The sequence below is a fragment of the Quercus lobata genome, chromosome 7 (genome assembly GCF_001633185.2).
Source record: "Quercus lobata isolate SW786 chromosome 7, ValleyOak3.0 Primary Assembly, whole genome shotgun sequence".
NCBI classification, from domain to species: Eukaryota; Viridiplantae; Streptophyta; class Magnoliopsida; order Fagales; family Fagaceae; genus Quercus; species Quercus lobata.
In genome coordinates, this window is record NC_044910.1 from 7,668,445 (window position 1) to 7,684,232 (window position 15,788).

The window sequence follows — 15,788 nt, forward strand, 5'->3', positions numbered from 1 at the left end:
GAAATAGGGATTTGATTGGTCTCCTACAATGACTCTATTGATTGCTGAAAATTTATGCATAAGGATAATTTTGTCAATTGAAAAAATAATCACATTTCCATAAATAGGTAATATATGTGCAAAGTAACAAACCGAATACTATAATATGACATTACAGTAATGTGACCTTAATGTGATGAATATTACAGCAAACCAAATACTCTCTAAGATTTACATGTGATACATGAGAGATTAATCGTTGCCCTTGGCAAATGAGAATTTTTCCCTCCAAAAGTAAGATATGTAAACTAATATGGAAAAATATCTATCAACGGGTAACTAAGATGGCAACCATATGATATTGGCAATGGAAATTTGTAACATCTCAACTGTAGTTTATAAAATAAATAAATCTCAATCGGCAATAGCCAGTTGTTAACTCACTTAGCAGTTAGCACAATCCTCAAATAGCTATGCATGTGTGTGCATTGTGAAAGTTGAATGGTGTGTGGAGTACATGGTAATGAGAAATAGAGTTGCCATCAATTATACAAATTTTAAGGTGTAATTGGTCACCTAAAACTCGAAACACTGGAAGTGTACCTTTGTAATTATACAAATTGCGTCAAAAGTTATCAATGAATTAAGAACTTCAATGTTTAAATTAAAATTTTTCTAAAGGTAATAAAATTTTTAAGAAAATTCTGATGATACTACAGAAACTATCGTTTTATGTTGGATGGTAAAATTTCAAAGAAGTGGATTCATTTTATGAGTTGAATTACAATATCATTGTGCTGAAAAAAATATGGTACCTAATGAATAGAAATGATCTAAATTATAGTATTCAATTGCATAGTATGATCTATGTGTCATTAGGGAACTCTACAAGAGGGACACTTAGGTAGTTCTTAGTTTGTTATCTGATACCTCTTTCAAATTAAGAACTAATTTTTAGAAAGAAAAAATTTTTAACTCATAAAAGAATATAAGTAGCACAACACTTTCGGCCAATAAGTTGGGGAGATTGTGATACCCAGTATCCAAAAAATAAAATGATTTTATTTATAAAATTTATATAAAAATTATACTAATGTATATTAAATGTAAATAAATAAATATTATAATAAAATTATTTAATAAATAGTTCGTTTTTAATTTCATTTTGAAATAGAAGAAATTGTTTTAAAAGGCAACTTGGTAAATTTGATATTGAGGGTTAATAATATATAAACTGATCAAGGCTAGAAATTCTAGCCTCACTTAGACTCATTAATTTTTTCAGACCCGAATAAAGTCCAGACAGAAGACTACCTAAAAATTCCAAAGAGAGTAGGGGTGAAGATTCTTGAAATTATTGAGTTAAGCATCCTAGAAATCTATTTTACTACTGCTATAGTGATTTAAAATAATTATTTTTTTAGGGGTATATAATTCATTTTATTAAGAAAAACCAACAATATCAACTTAGACAACATAAAGAAAAGGTGGTGGAACATCTTCCAACCATATAACAAAATTTGAAATATATAAAGCATATTAAACTAAATTATGAACAATTTTATTACCTACTTTCTTTACATGAGATTAACGTAATTAAGTAAAAAATCTAACTCCAAGTCGTACATCATCAATAAGCAAACCATCAGAGGAAAAAGAAAAACGTACGGTCGTTGACCAGTGCTGTCATAAGAACTTGAGAGTCACTCTCTAAGACCGCTTGATTGAAACCCAAATCCGCAGCAAATTGAAGAGCTGATGACGCCGCCTTCACTTCAATCTCCAATGGACTGTAAACCTGTGACAGTTGCCGAGATAGAGAGGCTAGCATTGAACCATGGGCATCACACAACGCCACTCCAATCCTGGACTTGTGCTCCTTGTTGAAGATGGCTCTGTCAAAGTTTATCTTTATCATGTCCAAAGGTGGAGGTCGCCATTGGTCTCATGTCCTAGGAGGGTGAGACCGAGGGGCTGGCTGAACTGAAACGAATTCTGCAAGTTGATCTTTTGCTGCAGAGGCAATAATTAGACCTTTGGATAATTGATTTTTTGTTTTTTGACAAATTTTTTTTTTTTTTTTTTTTTTTTTTTTTTTTTTTTTTTTTTTTTTTTTGTTTTTTGAGAATCTAACACCTTCTTAGTTATTGATTATGATAGATTTTAGTTTATTTTGGAGTATATGTGAGGAAATACAAAAGTTTTTGAGTAGGGATTAATTAAGGCAAGTAACAATTTTTTTGACTAGTTATATTTTGCTTAAAATATAATTGCAAAAAAAGGACGCAAAACCCACGCAGTGTGCTACTAGGGTTTTGTACCAATTTTTGCATTTTTCGTTAAAAACATACCACATAGGGCTTTTTAGACACTAGATACATACGCAAGGACTAACGTTGTTTACGTAGCCTAAAGGCTGTGTATGCATGAGGCTGGTGTACACAGAACTGTGGTTTTATAAGAAATTTTGAAGATTTCACCTCTGATTGATGATTATTGATTTCAATGTTGTCATTGAGGATTGAAGGCTTAAATTGTAAGGAGAACAAAATGTGATGTTTATATTAAAATTAATTGTCATTTTATTTGTCACCACCTAGACGGGTTCTCTTCATTCACAATTAGTTTCTTCTAAATTTTGTTAGAAAATAATAATATCATTTCAAAAAGGGTTGGAAACTAATACTTATATGTCTCATCTACTATTTTTATTTTTTGTTTAACAAAAAAAAAAAATCGTCAAAATTTTCAGCGCTTCACACAGGTTTACCACTAGTATATAATTTATAATCAAGCCCAAACACCTGGCATGGTTTTAAAACTAGCTGACAATAAAAGTTCAACCATTTGAAATGAAACAATTTTGCGGAGGTGCTTATTGTAACCAGCTGTAATTCCAAAACAAAATAATAAAATAGGCAGTATATTTGATAACATTCAAGCTCAAATTTTATTACAGATACAGTCAACAATCTTATCACACATAAAACTATTGTACATATATACTCATTGTGGGGCCCAATAATTTATGGGCCAGGCCCACTTGCCCGTGGGGAATCTAAAGGCCCAAGCCGAAAAAGGTAATGGCCCGGAGATGCAGCCGAGCACGGTTTCGTCCTCGGCAGACCTAAAGCCCCATTGAGGGTAGGGGTAAAAAAAAAATAAATAATAATAAAGGAATAAATATGGAAGGAGATCTAAAATATCTGGGGAGAATTATCCCTACACTACCCTTCCCGGATAAGGCTCTGCACCTGACAGAGCCGTATTCTTCAGCTTTATCAACCATCCCCCACAATTCTGGGACTAGACTGATGGGACAAATATCAGTCTAATAAAGATTGGCCCTACACGTGGACGAAGGACAGCGGGCGTAAGCTAGTATAAAAGAAAGAGTAAGTGAACCTAGAGGGGAGGCCCATTCCACCTAAAAGAAAAAGGGAGATGATTTGGGTGAGAACATCTCAACAACACCTGAGATTACAGAAAGAAAACCATCGCCGGGTAACCGGGGTAAGACCCTAATGGTCCTCGGATCAAGTCCGAGGAGGCCCATCCCACAGGATGCGATGCCGTAGGGCTTAAACGTTCAAGCCCAAATCCTTTTTCTACACGAATTCCTTCAAAACCAGGACAGGGCACCGCCCCGTGACCAACGGCTAGCTTTTCAAGCCCACTCTCTACAAATTATATTGTGAGGGATCTTTCATGCGCGAGCCCAACATCCTTATTGGGCCGCCAGAGAATTGTGTCCTTACACTCATGTTTTTCTCAAATGAATTATATCAAATTAAGAAATCATGTATACTCACCCTGACCTTAGTGTTTAGAGTTCTCACACACCACATAATCACAAAGACTCAAAAGAGTAATCCTTAAAGTTAAGGGTGACCCTAAGATGCAGACTAGGGCTCATGAGGCGGGAACCATCCCGAATTATCTGGACTTGCATAAAAACAGCAAATGGAGAGTAAATAAACGGACCAGCATGGCCTTGGGATGTACCAAAGATCCTATTTATGTGAAATCCTGATCACAAATAAAGAACCCATTTTGTAAGTAGACAGACAATCTTAGCATATGATAGATGCAAATGGAAAGAGAGAAGCATACAAATTATATATGCGTACCTTTTGTCTCATCATGGATGATGCTTGCAAAAGTTATTGCAAGGGCCAGGTGGAGAGTCGACCGTGTACCAAGTCTGTACGGCACTTAGTGCTAGTGCCAATAAAGCACCAAGGAAAGCCAAGAAAGTCCAGGGGGTGCTGAAATGGGTGTGACAGAATAGCGATAACCAAGTCATCAACTTGTTGTCGTAGTTGATGAGTCCAGAAAAATCATTAAGGTCGTCCATTAATATGGACGACCTTGCATCATTAGTAGACCATCAAAGATAACTACTCAATACATTCAATAACGACCATCAAAGGTCTTAAACTCTCATCAAGACAAAAAACGTTACAATCAAGGTAATAATCACCCTAATTTATGTACAACAACTACCTAAGTCACCTATAAAAGGGACAATCGGTCTCACTAGTTAAGGTATGTCAAAAACTACTACAAAATACTACAAAACACTATCTATATACAAAATATATGAGCTAATACTAACTTAAGCATCGGAGGCTCCCCCACCGGGCACAACCCGGTGGTCTCTTCAATCTATCTCTCTTTTATCTTGCAGGTCCTACAAGATCATCTAATGCTCTCGATTGAACGAGTGACCCAACTGACGATTTTGGCTTCATCAGTTTGGCGCCGTCTGTGGGGAGATCGATTTGCCATTAAGCTCTTCCTACGACAAAGGGTCACTCACTTCAAACTCGTAGACGATGATGCTAGAACCCGTATCCAAGAGAAACAGAGCATACAATTGGATTTGCAGTGAAGAGGAGATCAAAAGGCTAAGCCTTCTTTATTTCAAGATCCAATAAAGCAAACCCATTTAGCAATTTCGTCTTCAAAGAACAAAACCTCAAAATTTCCATCAAATCACCCAAAGGTGGCTCGCTGTAAGGCTCAGACTGAACATGAGACAGACACGGACTTTGGAAGAACACGACAGGCCTCAACGACATGGCCCAACTCCTGGGTCTTGAGGTAAGACGAGTCGTTTCTCATCATGTCAAATGGTTTTATCACATGTTGTTAAATGACCTAAAAGTCTAAAAACACAATAACCTCTTCTAATGCTTTATAAACATAAAAAGGAGTTTATTATGTTAAATATTCTTTTGCTGAAAATAGAGAGATAATTGTAGGTGGTCATGTAATTTTCGGCCACCCAAGTCAAAAGCTATGATGAAATTACCATCAAAGAGCTTTTCTTTCTTGGTTGCACTATTCCCTATTGTTTTAATTTGCATGAAAGGTGAAGTCAGATTTCATTAAGACGTAATTGCCTTCCCAAAATTATGGCGTCTAAAATATAGGAATTAAAAAGGAAAAAGTCAGATTTTATTGTCTTCCTAAATTTAGAATCTTAATTTTTAACGTGATATAAAGTTTAAAACAAGGAGAGAAAGTCAAGGGTAATGAATACCTTAATTGTTATAGCTTATACACGTTTAAGGAATATATTATATTTGGATATATTATATTTGGTAGTTAGGGAAAAGAGTATGGAAAGAGATCTTCTTCTTTTTTTTTTTTAGAGTTAATGCAATTTGCATTGAAGTGAAATTCTCCAGCATTAACTTCCGTGATTCTAGGAGCCTCTTTTTCCTTATCCGTTATTGCCGTTTTTGAGCTATCATTGTTTAATTTTTGAACCAAGACGGAGTCTGAGGGAAATACTAAGTATTTATGGTGCAATAATTTCTCCTTTAACCTTGCAATCAAACTGTCGTCCACCTATAAGCCATCAGTAACGCATTCCTCTTGCACATTAACCTTCAGCATTCAACTCCTTAGAGACAGAATTAATGCTCTCCCCCGGTCGGTCAAGGAATATCACCATTTACTCTTTGAAATCCCCTCCATTAAAGCTAAATATAAGTCAAGCATTATAGTCATGATATTCTAATTATGACCATCAAAAAGAGTTCTACTACATTTTCCTAATATAATTAGAACAAACCGTTTGAGTCCCTTTACTGAATAAATAAATTTTTATAATATCCTAATTGATGTCCACACATTATGGCTTTTTATATCACTACTTTTCTTTTCTAATGCATCTTGCTAAGATAGGAAAATTGAAGTCAAATTTTATTGCATGGCCCTTTTCAAAGGTAAGAAATCTCATATTTTACCATTTGAGAAAAGTGAAACCGAAATTTATTATCTTAATAGAATTGTAGTATGTCATGATTCTGACCACTAAAACGGTGGATTTGAATCTTATTGCCTGTCTAAGTTATTTATTAAAAAAAAAAAAAAGTCTGCTTTAGGCATTAAACCCAAAGTTATTCAGTTTCGATTTTTGAAGTTAAAGAAATTCTGGATGAAGAAAGTTAGCGAATACTCCTATATGTTTTTACTTTCTACAGTTAGTTTCCTAATGGAAATTAATTTTATAAATGCTCCTTAGAGCAATCAATTAAATGTATAAAACATTATATGTTTTTACTTTCAAAGTTGTCAATATCATTAGATATAAGATGTTTTTTCTCTAAAAAAGAAAAAAAAAAAGAAAAAAAAGAAGAAGATATAAGATGGTTTAAAAAATATGCTAATAGCATGATTTTTTAGTCAAAGGATCTAGTTATTTAAGGAATGCATGTTTGTAAAATTTCATAATTCAAAAATCATTAGAATTTATGCCAATGTGCATAAAAGATATTTAGTTTCAGTACGTTTATTCTAAAATAAATTCCATCATCATTGCTAAGTTATAAAATTTTATATCTTCATATGTTCCGCCATAGAATGAACAAAGTTTACTATTTAAACTTTTCCATGTATAATTACACTTTGAGAATGGAGAATTTAAATTGTTCCATACATAAATCCCACCAAAAGGTTTCATGAAATCTTTAGTGGTCTTTATATGTTAAAGCATCATGCTTTCACTGAGCCACTACACTTCAGAGCTCGGTATAAACTATATTACACCTCATCTATATAAAAATCAATATTAAGCCCCCAACAAATTTTATACATTTGTGGTTAATATTATTTGTGAATTTCTTACTTGACAAGGTTGCTCCAAGTCTAACACTTTGCACAGTAAAAGTACTAAACTATTTACTAGGGTAACTAGGCTAGCTTGATTATACTTATATTCTTAAGAAATTGTCAAGAAGAACCTGCCAAGAAAAATATCAAAAACCCTTAAATGGAAAAGGGTAATACAACCAAAGGTTATGAAAATTCCTTTGACATCACAAATGGGGAGTTAAGCCCCAATAGCTTTGAAGCCAATATCAACCCACCAAAGAAGTGCTCGTTGAAAAGAAATCAGCTTAGAAGGGTACCCAAAGTACCGCACACACACATCTAAATCACTTGCCATGTGAACAAAGTGGTTCCAAGCCAAGTATGCCTGTTCTAAGATCCTTGCAAAGGTGGGCTCAGATATTCAATTTCTAGAAAAAGTCCCAAGGCAAACAGGTAATTAAACCTTACTCACTCTCTCTCTTGTTAACTTAATCTTCAAAACTTGATTTTGATGTGTGTAATGTATATATCTTAAATTTAAGGAATTGCATAAGTTACCAACTAAATGCGAAATGAATCTAAGGTAGAGAGTCAAAGAAAAAAAAAAAAAATCCAAGGAAATCCTATACTTTCCTTATGTCTAGCTCTATAATTACTAAGATTGTAAGAAAGGTGAAGTCAAATTCTTTTTAAAATATGCCATGTTGAGGCACTAAAAAGTGGAATAAAATATCATTATGGTTTTACCATGATAGTATTGTAGGATGTGATGAATTGCATTATTTAACGATTCAACCCTTTCTATCCTTTAAATATCTGCAACAGTTTGTTATTTTGATAGTTAATTACTTAGATGATTTAGTAAGGTCAAAATAGAGAAACTTGAGGTCTAGAATAAAAGATTTGCTACACCATTTAAAAAAAAAAAAAAAAATTCATGACCATTTCTCTAGTTCATATCTTACCAACTTATTGCACATGCTATCACAACATCAGACACTTCTTTTTGTCTTAAAATCATTTTTGATATACGTTGGACACTTGAGTATCCAAAATAATGGACATATCAGCTTTAACTTTGACACTTTAAAGAAGCATATAGTTAGTAGCTTTAGTCTTCATATATCATAGTATACTTCTCTATGATTCACATTTAGTTCACTTCGTCAAAAGATATCTATTATAGTTCAACATGCAATTTGCCTATTTGGATATTGTCATTCCTAACAAAATGCAGCAAGCATTATTGAGGTGACTCATTTTGAGTACACAATTAAAGCTAAGATTAAGCCCCAAGAAAGAAATATACGGGTTCAAACCATGACAGATTATTCATTTGGTTATCATCAAACAAAGGACTGCACCCTTCATGTTTGGACAAGGACAAACCCTTTGGTCGTCTTCAGATACTATGGACAACAATGATAAAAGAACATAGGATGACCTTCGTCCTTTGATAAATGAAATATAGCCTTGGAATGACCTCGACAAATTATCACAATGTGGCCTAGTTCTCATCCCTTAAAATGAATGAAGCAAGAGAGATCTAGGCCCTTAACATGAAATATCATGTTAAGCTTAACAAAAAGAAAATCTCAAAGGAGGAGAACTCGGCAAGGAGACTCCAAAGGTAAAAGGAACGATGTACGTGTCAAAATAACTCATCAAGAAGACTACAACAATGAAAAGATCGAGGTATGTACACAATAGTATCGCGATTTAAGGTCTCTTGCCGAGGTAACTCATTCATTTCTTTCTTTTTAATTAGCCATGCCATATATTAGCTTATTATAACTAAGTGCAAATCAAACTTGCATGATTATCTACAAATATGTATATATAGAATATGTTGAAAATATTGCTATAAAATTATTACAAATATCACAATTAATATGGTTGTATATATTCTTAGTAGCAAGTGTTTCATTGTCTTGAGTCTGAGAGGTTCTATTAGGTCTCCTAAACTTAAAATGCTAGATGATCGTGTTCACAATATGGTCATGATTTTAAGTCTCGATAAATTTCCTCTATCTCTGTCAATTCACCAAAATCTTTTTAAATTGCTTTAAAAATTATATACGATGCAAGCAATTAACAAAGACCAGCTTAAAGAAGCATGTAGTCAAATAGCTTCAATTCTTTTTATACCATAGAATACTTCTCTATGATTCATATAAAATTCACTTTGTCAAATGAGATCCATAATTGTATAGCATGCAATTTCATATTCGTACATCGTCATTCCTAACAAAATGTAGCTAGCACTTCTGAAGTGACTTAACTGTACAATTAAAGAAAAAGGAAGAGGAAATTGATATTACAAACAGCAATGGCCATAGTCGTCAAAGCACCCAAAAAAAAAATTGAAGCAAAAGAGATCTAGGCCTTAAACATGAAGTACCATGTTGAGCTTAAAAAACCTTGAAAAGAGAAGAGCTCGTCATCTTAAAAAAGGAAGAGCTAGTCAAGAAGATCCCAGCAATAAAAAGATCGGGATATGTAACAAAATAATATCGTCATTTAAGGTAACACATTTATCTCTCTATCTTTTATATTCGTCTATAAAAATTTACACCTAGTAAGGTTTCATGCAAAAATATATGCATTACTAGACAGATCACGAAAGAGGTAAAACTCTAGAACGACAAGGAAATAAGAAAAAGGTCCACCTAGGCTATTGGTAACTTATTATATGAATTGTTCTAAAATTCTTGTTTAACCAAATCTTGGCATTTGGCAAGTACATGTGCTACTTAATGCAGATATCAATATGACCTCAAGAAGGTCCAAAACGACATAGCGTCAAGGAATCTTTCCAGCAATAAGTGACAAGATTCCTTAAATGGATGTAAGTCACCAAAAAATGGTTAAGTGATAAGATTCCGCCAAGACGGATGTAAATCACTGACGAATTCTAAGTGACAAGATTCCTTAAATGGATGTAAGTCACCAAAAAATGGCTAAGTGATAAGATTCCGCCAAGACGGATGTAAATCACTGACGAAACCTAAGTGACAAGATTCCTTAAATGGATGTAAGTCACCAAAAGATGGCTAAGTGATAAGATTCTGCCAAGACGGATGTAAATCACTGACGAAGCCTAAGTGACAAGATTCCTTAAATGGATGTAAGTCATCAAAAAATGGCTAAGTGATAAGATTCTGCCAAGACGGATGTAAATCACTGACGAAGCCTAAGTGACAAGATTCCTTAAACGGATGTAAGTCACTAAAAAATGGCTAAGTGATAAGATTCCACCAAGATGGATGTAAATCACTGACAAAGCCTAAGTGACAAGATTCCCTAAATAGATGTAAGTCACCCAAAAAAAAAAAAAATAGACAAGATTCTGCTAGACCGATGCAAATCACTAACGAAGTCTAAATGGCGAAGCTCCGTAACTGGATGTAAGTCACCTAAAAGTGGCTAAGTGACTAAAATTCCCTTAGATGAGTGTAACCAGACAAGGATTCTCACACAAATGTGACAACCATAAAATGAATGAAAGAAGAAGCATAGAAGTGATCAAAAATGGTCGTCCAAAGAAATTAGCTTGCTCTTCAGCAATGATAAAAAATGATCATCCAAAGAAATTAGCTCACTTTCAAGATCAAGCTATGATCCCTCAAACGGTATATACTAAAAAGTCATCGCAAAAAAACTACCATTCTTGAAGAAGAAAATAGTTGAAGATAAAGAAGCCTGAATCTAAACAAGTCAAGAAAATTCCCTATGCCGGACCAGCATAAAGCAAAATCAGACTTGGGAATGGGGGGCAACTGATGAGTCCAGAAAAATCATTAAGGTCGTCCATTAATATGGACGACCTTGCATCATTAGTAGACCGTCAAAGATAACTACTCAACACATTCAATAACGACCATCAAAGGTCTTAAATTCTCATCAAGACAAAAAACGTTACAATCAAGGTAATAATCACCCTAATTTACGTACAACAATTACCTAAGTCACCTATAAAATGGACAATCGGTCTCACTAGCTAAGGTATGTCAAAAACTACTACAAAATACTACAAAACGCTATCTATATACAAAATATATGAGCTAATACTAACTTAAGCATCGGAGGCTCCTCCACCGGGCACAACCCAGTGGTCCCTTCAATCTATCTCTCTTTTATCTTGCAGGTCCTACAAGATCATCTAATGCTCTCGATTGAACGAGTGATCCAACTGACGATTTTGGCTTCATCAGTTGTATTCCTGAATTTGGGTTCTGATAGTGCTGTATGTTGTCGAATTGGGCACCAAGTCTGTGCCTATCTCATTGAAGAGCAGAGCCACTTCTTGGTCGCTCCCAAGAAGGTTGCCGAGTATGCGCGCTTTCCTTAGCTCAATAACGTCATTGGTTTCATCAATGAGTGAGTCAAGGAAGGATATGTAAGAGGTGACCCCGTAGCCATTTTCGAAATCTGGACACATCGCGTAGGCTATCAAGTTCAAGAACTTGGGCCCGGTTGAGTCATCCACCGTTATCGGAGGCAGTGAAAGGATTCCAGGATAGAAACCCCATTTTCTCTTAAAAGATACGTCTCTTAAGCCGATACTTTTGCTGGGCTGCAATTGAATTCCCGCTGCTTTAAGCTCCAAAACATTGCGAAATGATTGCCAATCTTTTGTGGAGGCTTTTGGGGCACCATATTCGGGACTAGGATCAGCACTGCCTAGGAGACTTGCTTGTAGAAGATCGAGAAGATGGATCGGGGCTTTTTTGTCATCGTCCTTAAATACCGCCCTTTCTGGTATCATACTATGCATACTGATGAATCTTCTGATATGGCCCTTCAATTCTTTTTTCTTTGCACTCAATTTCATCAAATCCTTGAGGAGTTGATAAGGAAGTTGGTTCTCCAATAAGAACAAATCCTGTTGTGCAAACGTAGATTGATCGTTTTTTATTTTCAACAGCGAAGCATATGAATTGCAATATTGCACACCCATCCACGAACAACATCCAGGCGAGGCTCTCGTTGTCATACTCCTTTATCACCTCCTCACCGAAGTACTCGCTTAATTGTGCAATGTTCTTTTCAATGTGATCATATATATATTCATCTGTTTTGCCACTATCACTAACAAAGGCTTTTGCGAGAATCTAAGCTTGTATTTTTCTGCTGGCCGGTACTTTGGTTTACCGTGATGGATAGGACCTAGTGATACCACCCTCGGCTCATAGTATTTCTGGAAATTTTTCTGATCACGTAGGAAGAATACAACCTTCTGTATCTTTGGCCTTGTTTCAGCTTGATTTGCTCCCGCATCCCTTAATTCCTTAAACCTCTGGTCCCGAGGAATGGTACACGCTTTCTCATGGGCTGTAATGGTCAGCTTCTGGGTGGCCTCAGTGGCAATGACAGGATGATTGGGGCATCCGCTTGTATCACCAGCTTCTGTTCTTTGAACCTTTTCGGAAAGCAATTGCTCTATGAAATAACATGCTCCACTCCGGCCATGGCAGAGTGTTCACTCAAACAAGGTAACTAGTGTGCATGATGACTTTTTTTTTTTCAAGTACGTACTAAATAAACCAAGCATACATAGAAACTCTAGCATGAAGAATTTAGAATCTTATTTTTGTAACTTTATTCATATATCAAGACTGAATGAAATGTATACACTTTTGTAAAGCCGTAACTAGTTTTATGACTCAAGTTTGATGAAGCTGGATATGGGCACGAATGGCACGAACCAAATTCTGTTGTCACCTTTTACTAAAGCACGCTTAGTAATTGACGGCAAGTTTCAAACTCTAAACACTTTTGCAATTGAATGTGTTATAACTTCATCTTTATGCAACAAGATTGGATTTCAAGATGGAAGCTAATGCTATGATTCCAACCGAAAAATTTACTTAGTTCGCATATCGTCCTTTCCTAAACAAAGGAGAAAAAATGTTACACGATGAATCGTGCTGCATATACTCTTGCAATAAAATAAGAACGACATATGTGATATAACGTGGAAGAGTATTCATTTTCACATCAAGTTGGCATATACTCTTGCAATAAAATTTAAAAAGTTGTCCTAAACCCCTTTGTTAATTATGTAGATTAATTAACAGTTAAAAAACTTAAGTCAATTAGGTGATTATAGTTTTCATTATAGCCACAATAAAACCAAATCTGAAACACAAAGCAATCAACACAAGAACATGCAAATTTTTTAACAAAGTCGAAAATTAATGGAAGATCAAAACCAAAGGAAAAAAACACTTTGAGGGTACTTCTTCTCCAATAAGGAAATTCACTTTTGTTTTACAATCTAGTTCAAACCCTTGACTTTAAACATTACTTGTTAATTTTACTTAAAGTACATATGCAACACCTCACTAACTCCAAAACATCTGAACTCTTCAAATGTGAATTCCTTTCCTTGACCCTAACTTATATTGTTGACACATAAAAAGTGGAAAATGTTGTACACATTGATTTACAAAAATCGATAAATATTGCTTGTTGCCACTTTTTGTGTGTTTACAATGTAAGTTTACATTATAAGTATAATATAAACATAAAATTTTCGTTGTTTTAATATGTTTTCTTGATTTGTCCATAAGTAAACCAAGTGACGACTCAATGTAAATTGCATGATCTAGGGGGGATGGATATCTGTAGTTAATTAAGCCTTCCTTAAGAATTTCCTTATTAGGATTACTAAATAATTATTCTTGATTCTCTTTACAACAAAGATATTTAATTTTCCTGTTCTTTTGTGTGTGTGTGTGTGAGAGAGAGAGAGAGAGAGAGAGAGAGAGAGAGATGCTTTTGGCAATGTGCAAAGGAGAAATGTTAGTGCAGTAGCGAGGAGGAGTGAATTGATTGTAGTTGATAGAACAAACAAAAGATAAATGATGAAGACCTAAAATAATATTAGTAAAAATGGTAAAGGACATGTCAATTCAAGAGGTAATAAAGAGTATTATTTTTGAAAGATAGAATGACATAAAATATATGTGGCCAGCCTTGTTTAGTATATTGAAAATGATAAAGCTTTGTTCCAAATATATTTGGAGTTATTTTTTCCAACTTATTATGTGGTTATTATAAGATTACTCATATGTACAATTTAAACAAATTACATCACTCATTAAAAAAGTCATATAACTAAAACTACACATGAATGATCGTTTAATAGATATATTATAGATTGAAGCAAGATAACTCCAAACATGTTTCAAGACAAACTTTTTCCTATTGAAAATCCATAACAAATTCCAACTTTAGGAACTCAAGAAGGGTTGTTATTGGAAAGATTCATTTGTTTATAATTTATAAGTTTATATGTATTTTAGTTTACAATTATTAAATGGGTAACTACAATTTATTCTTTTAAAATGGGTTATAAATAAGTAAATTGATAATTATGGAGTGATCATCGTGCCAAAGATAGTAATAACTATATTTTAGCTAGATAGTATACATATAGCATACTTTGTGATTATAATTAAATTCTAATTATATTAATGTACACTATTTCAATTTACAAATAAATTTTATTTAACCCATACATTATACATTATACAGGCATACAATCTGGTAGATGATCAAAATCAAGAAGGAAAAAAAAAAAAAAAAAAAAAAAGAACCCGTCATGAATTGGTACTCACAGTCACAGCTGCATCAATTCCTCGATAACGGCCTGTACGTGCTTGTTTGACCAACTTCTGTGCTTTCTATGGAAATAGCATGCTCTGTGACTTTACCAGCCATAGCAGTGTTCACCCAAAACACAGTAAATATCGTTATGATCAAATTATTATTCAACTACTAATATTTATACTAAGCACATAGTGAAGCGTGAGCTTGAAGAGTTTAGAATCTAACCGTTCCACTTTTTTAATATATCAAGGCTGGAATAAAACTTTCAAACTTTTGTGAAGCTGAACATATTGTATGTCGTAAGTTTGATGAAGTTTTTTGATAATCAAGTTTGATAAAGTTTTGCATGGCCATAAACGAAACTTTTTTTTCACAACTGCGAACGTGCTTTATAATGACTGAAGATACATGATCACTTTCACTCGGGTTCCACCAACAATACTTTCGTTATGTATCGGTAAATACATATACTGAGCATTAGCATAAGGCGTGCTATGCCAAATGTTATTTTACCACACTAAAACTTACTTTATCAATTTTGGCATATCATTTTACAATATGCTATACATCAGATTTTCTATTTTAACATTACACTACACACATTAAAATAATAATTAAAAAAAAAAAACTCAACTATTTTATTGTAGCAATAAAAAATTGTACCTTAGCAATTTCATGGTACAATCCTACTAGTACAAATTGTTATTTAATTTGAAACACCTCATACTACTGTACAATTGTTATTTAATAGAGAATAAAAAAAAAAAATTGTTTAATTATACAACATGCTATAGAGTACAGACAATTCTATCAATACAATTGTACTGTAGCAATTCTGCTAAAAATGCTAAAACTTTTAGCATTTGAAACACTTCATGAACCTTGTTTTTTGGGTGTTTGGTGTGTCAAATGCTAAAAATTTAATATTTGACACACCTAATACTAGTGCTCTAAGTAGTTGTGAACAAATATTAACACTACTTTTATTATATATAAGTAAAAACATTTCATATTAGTAAGTAGTTGTGAAAAAGGAAGTTGTATATAATGTTGCATCCATTGATGTATTAATTTTTTTAAGGGTC

General features: G+C 33.8%; 1 pseudogene; it reads right to left on the minus strand.

Moving 5' to 3' along the window:
• Positions 1 to 2,092: 2,092 nt before the first annotated feature.
• On the minus strand, positions 2,093 to 14,814 carry LOC115951501 (annotated as a pseudogene).
• Positions 14,815 to 15,788: the final 974 nt, after the last annotated feature.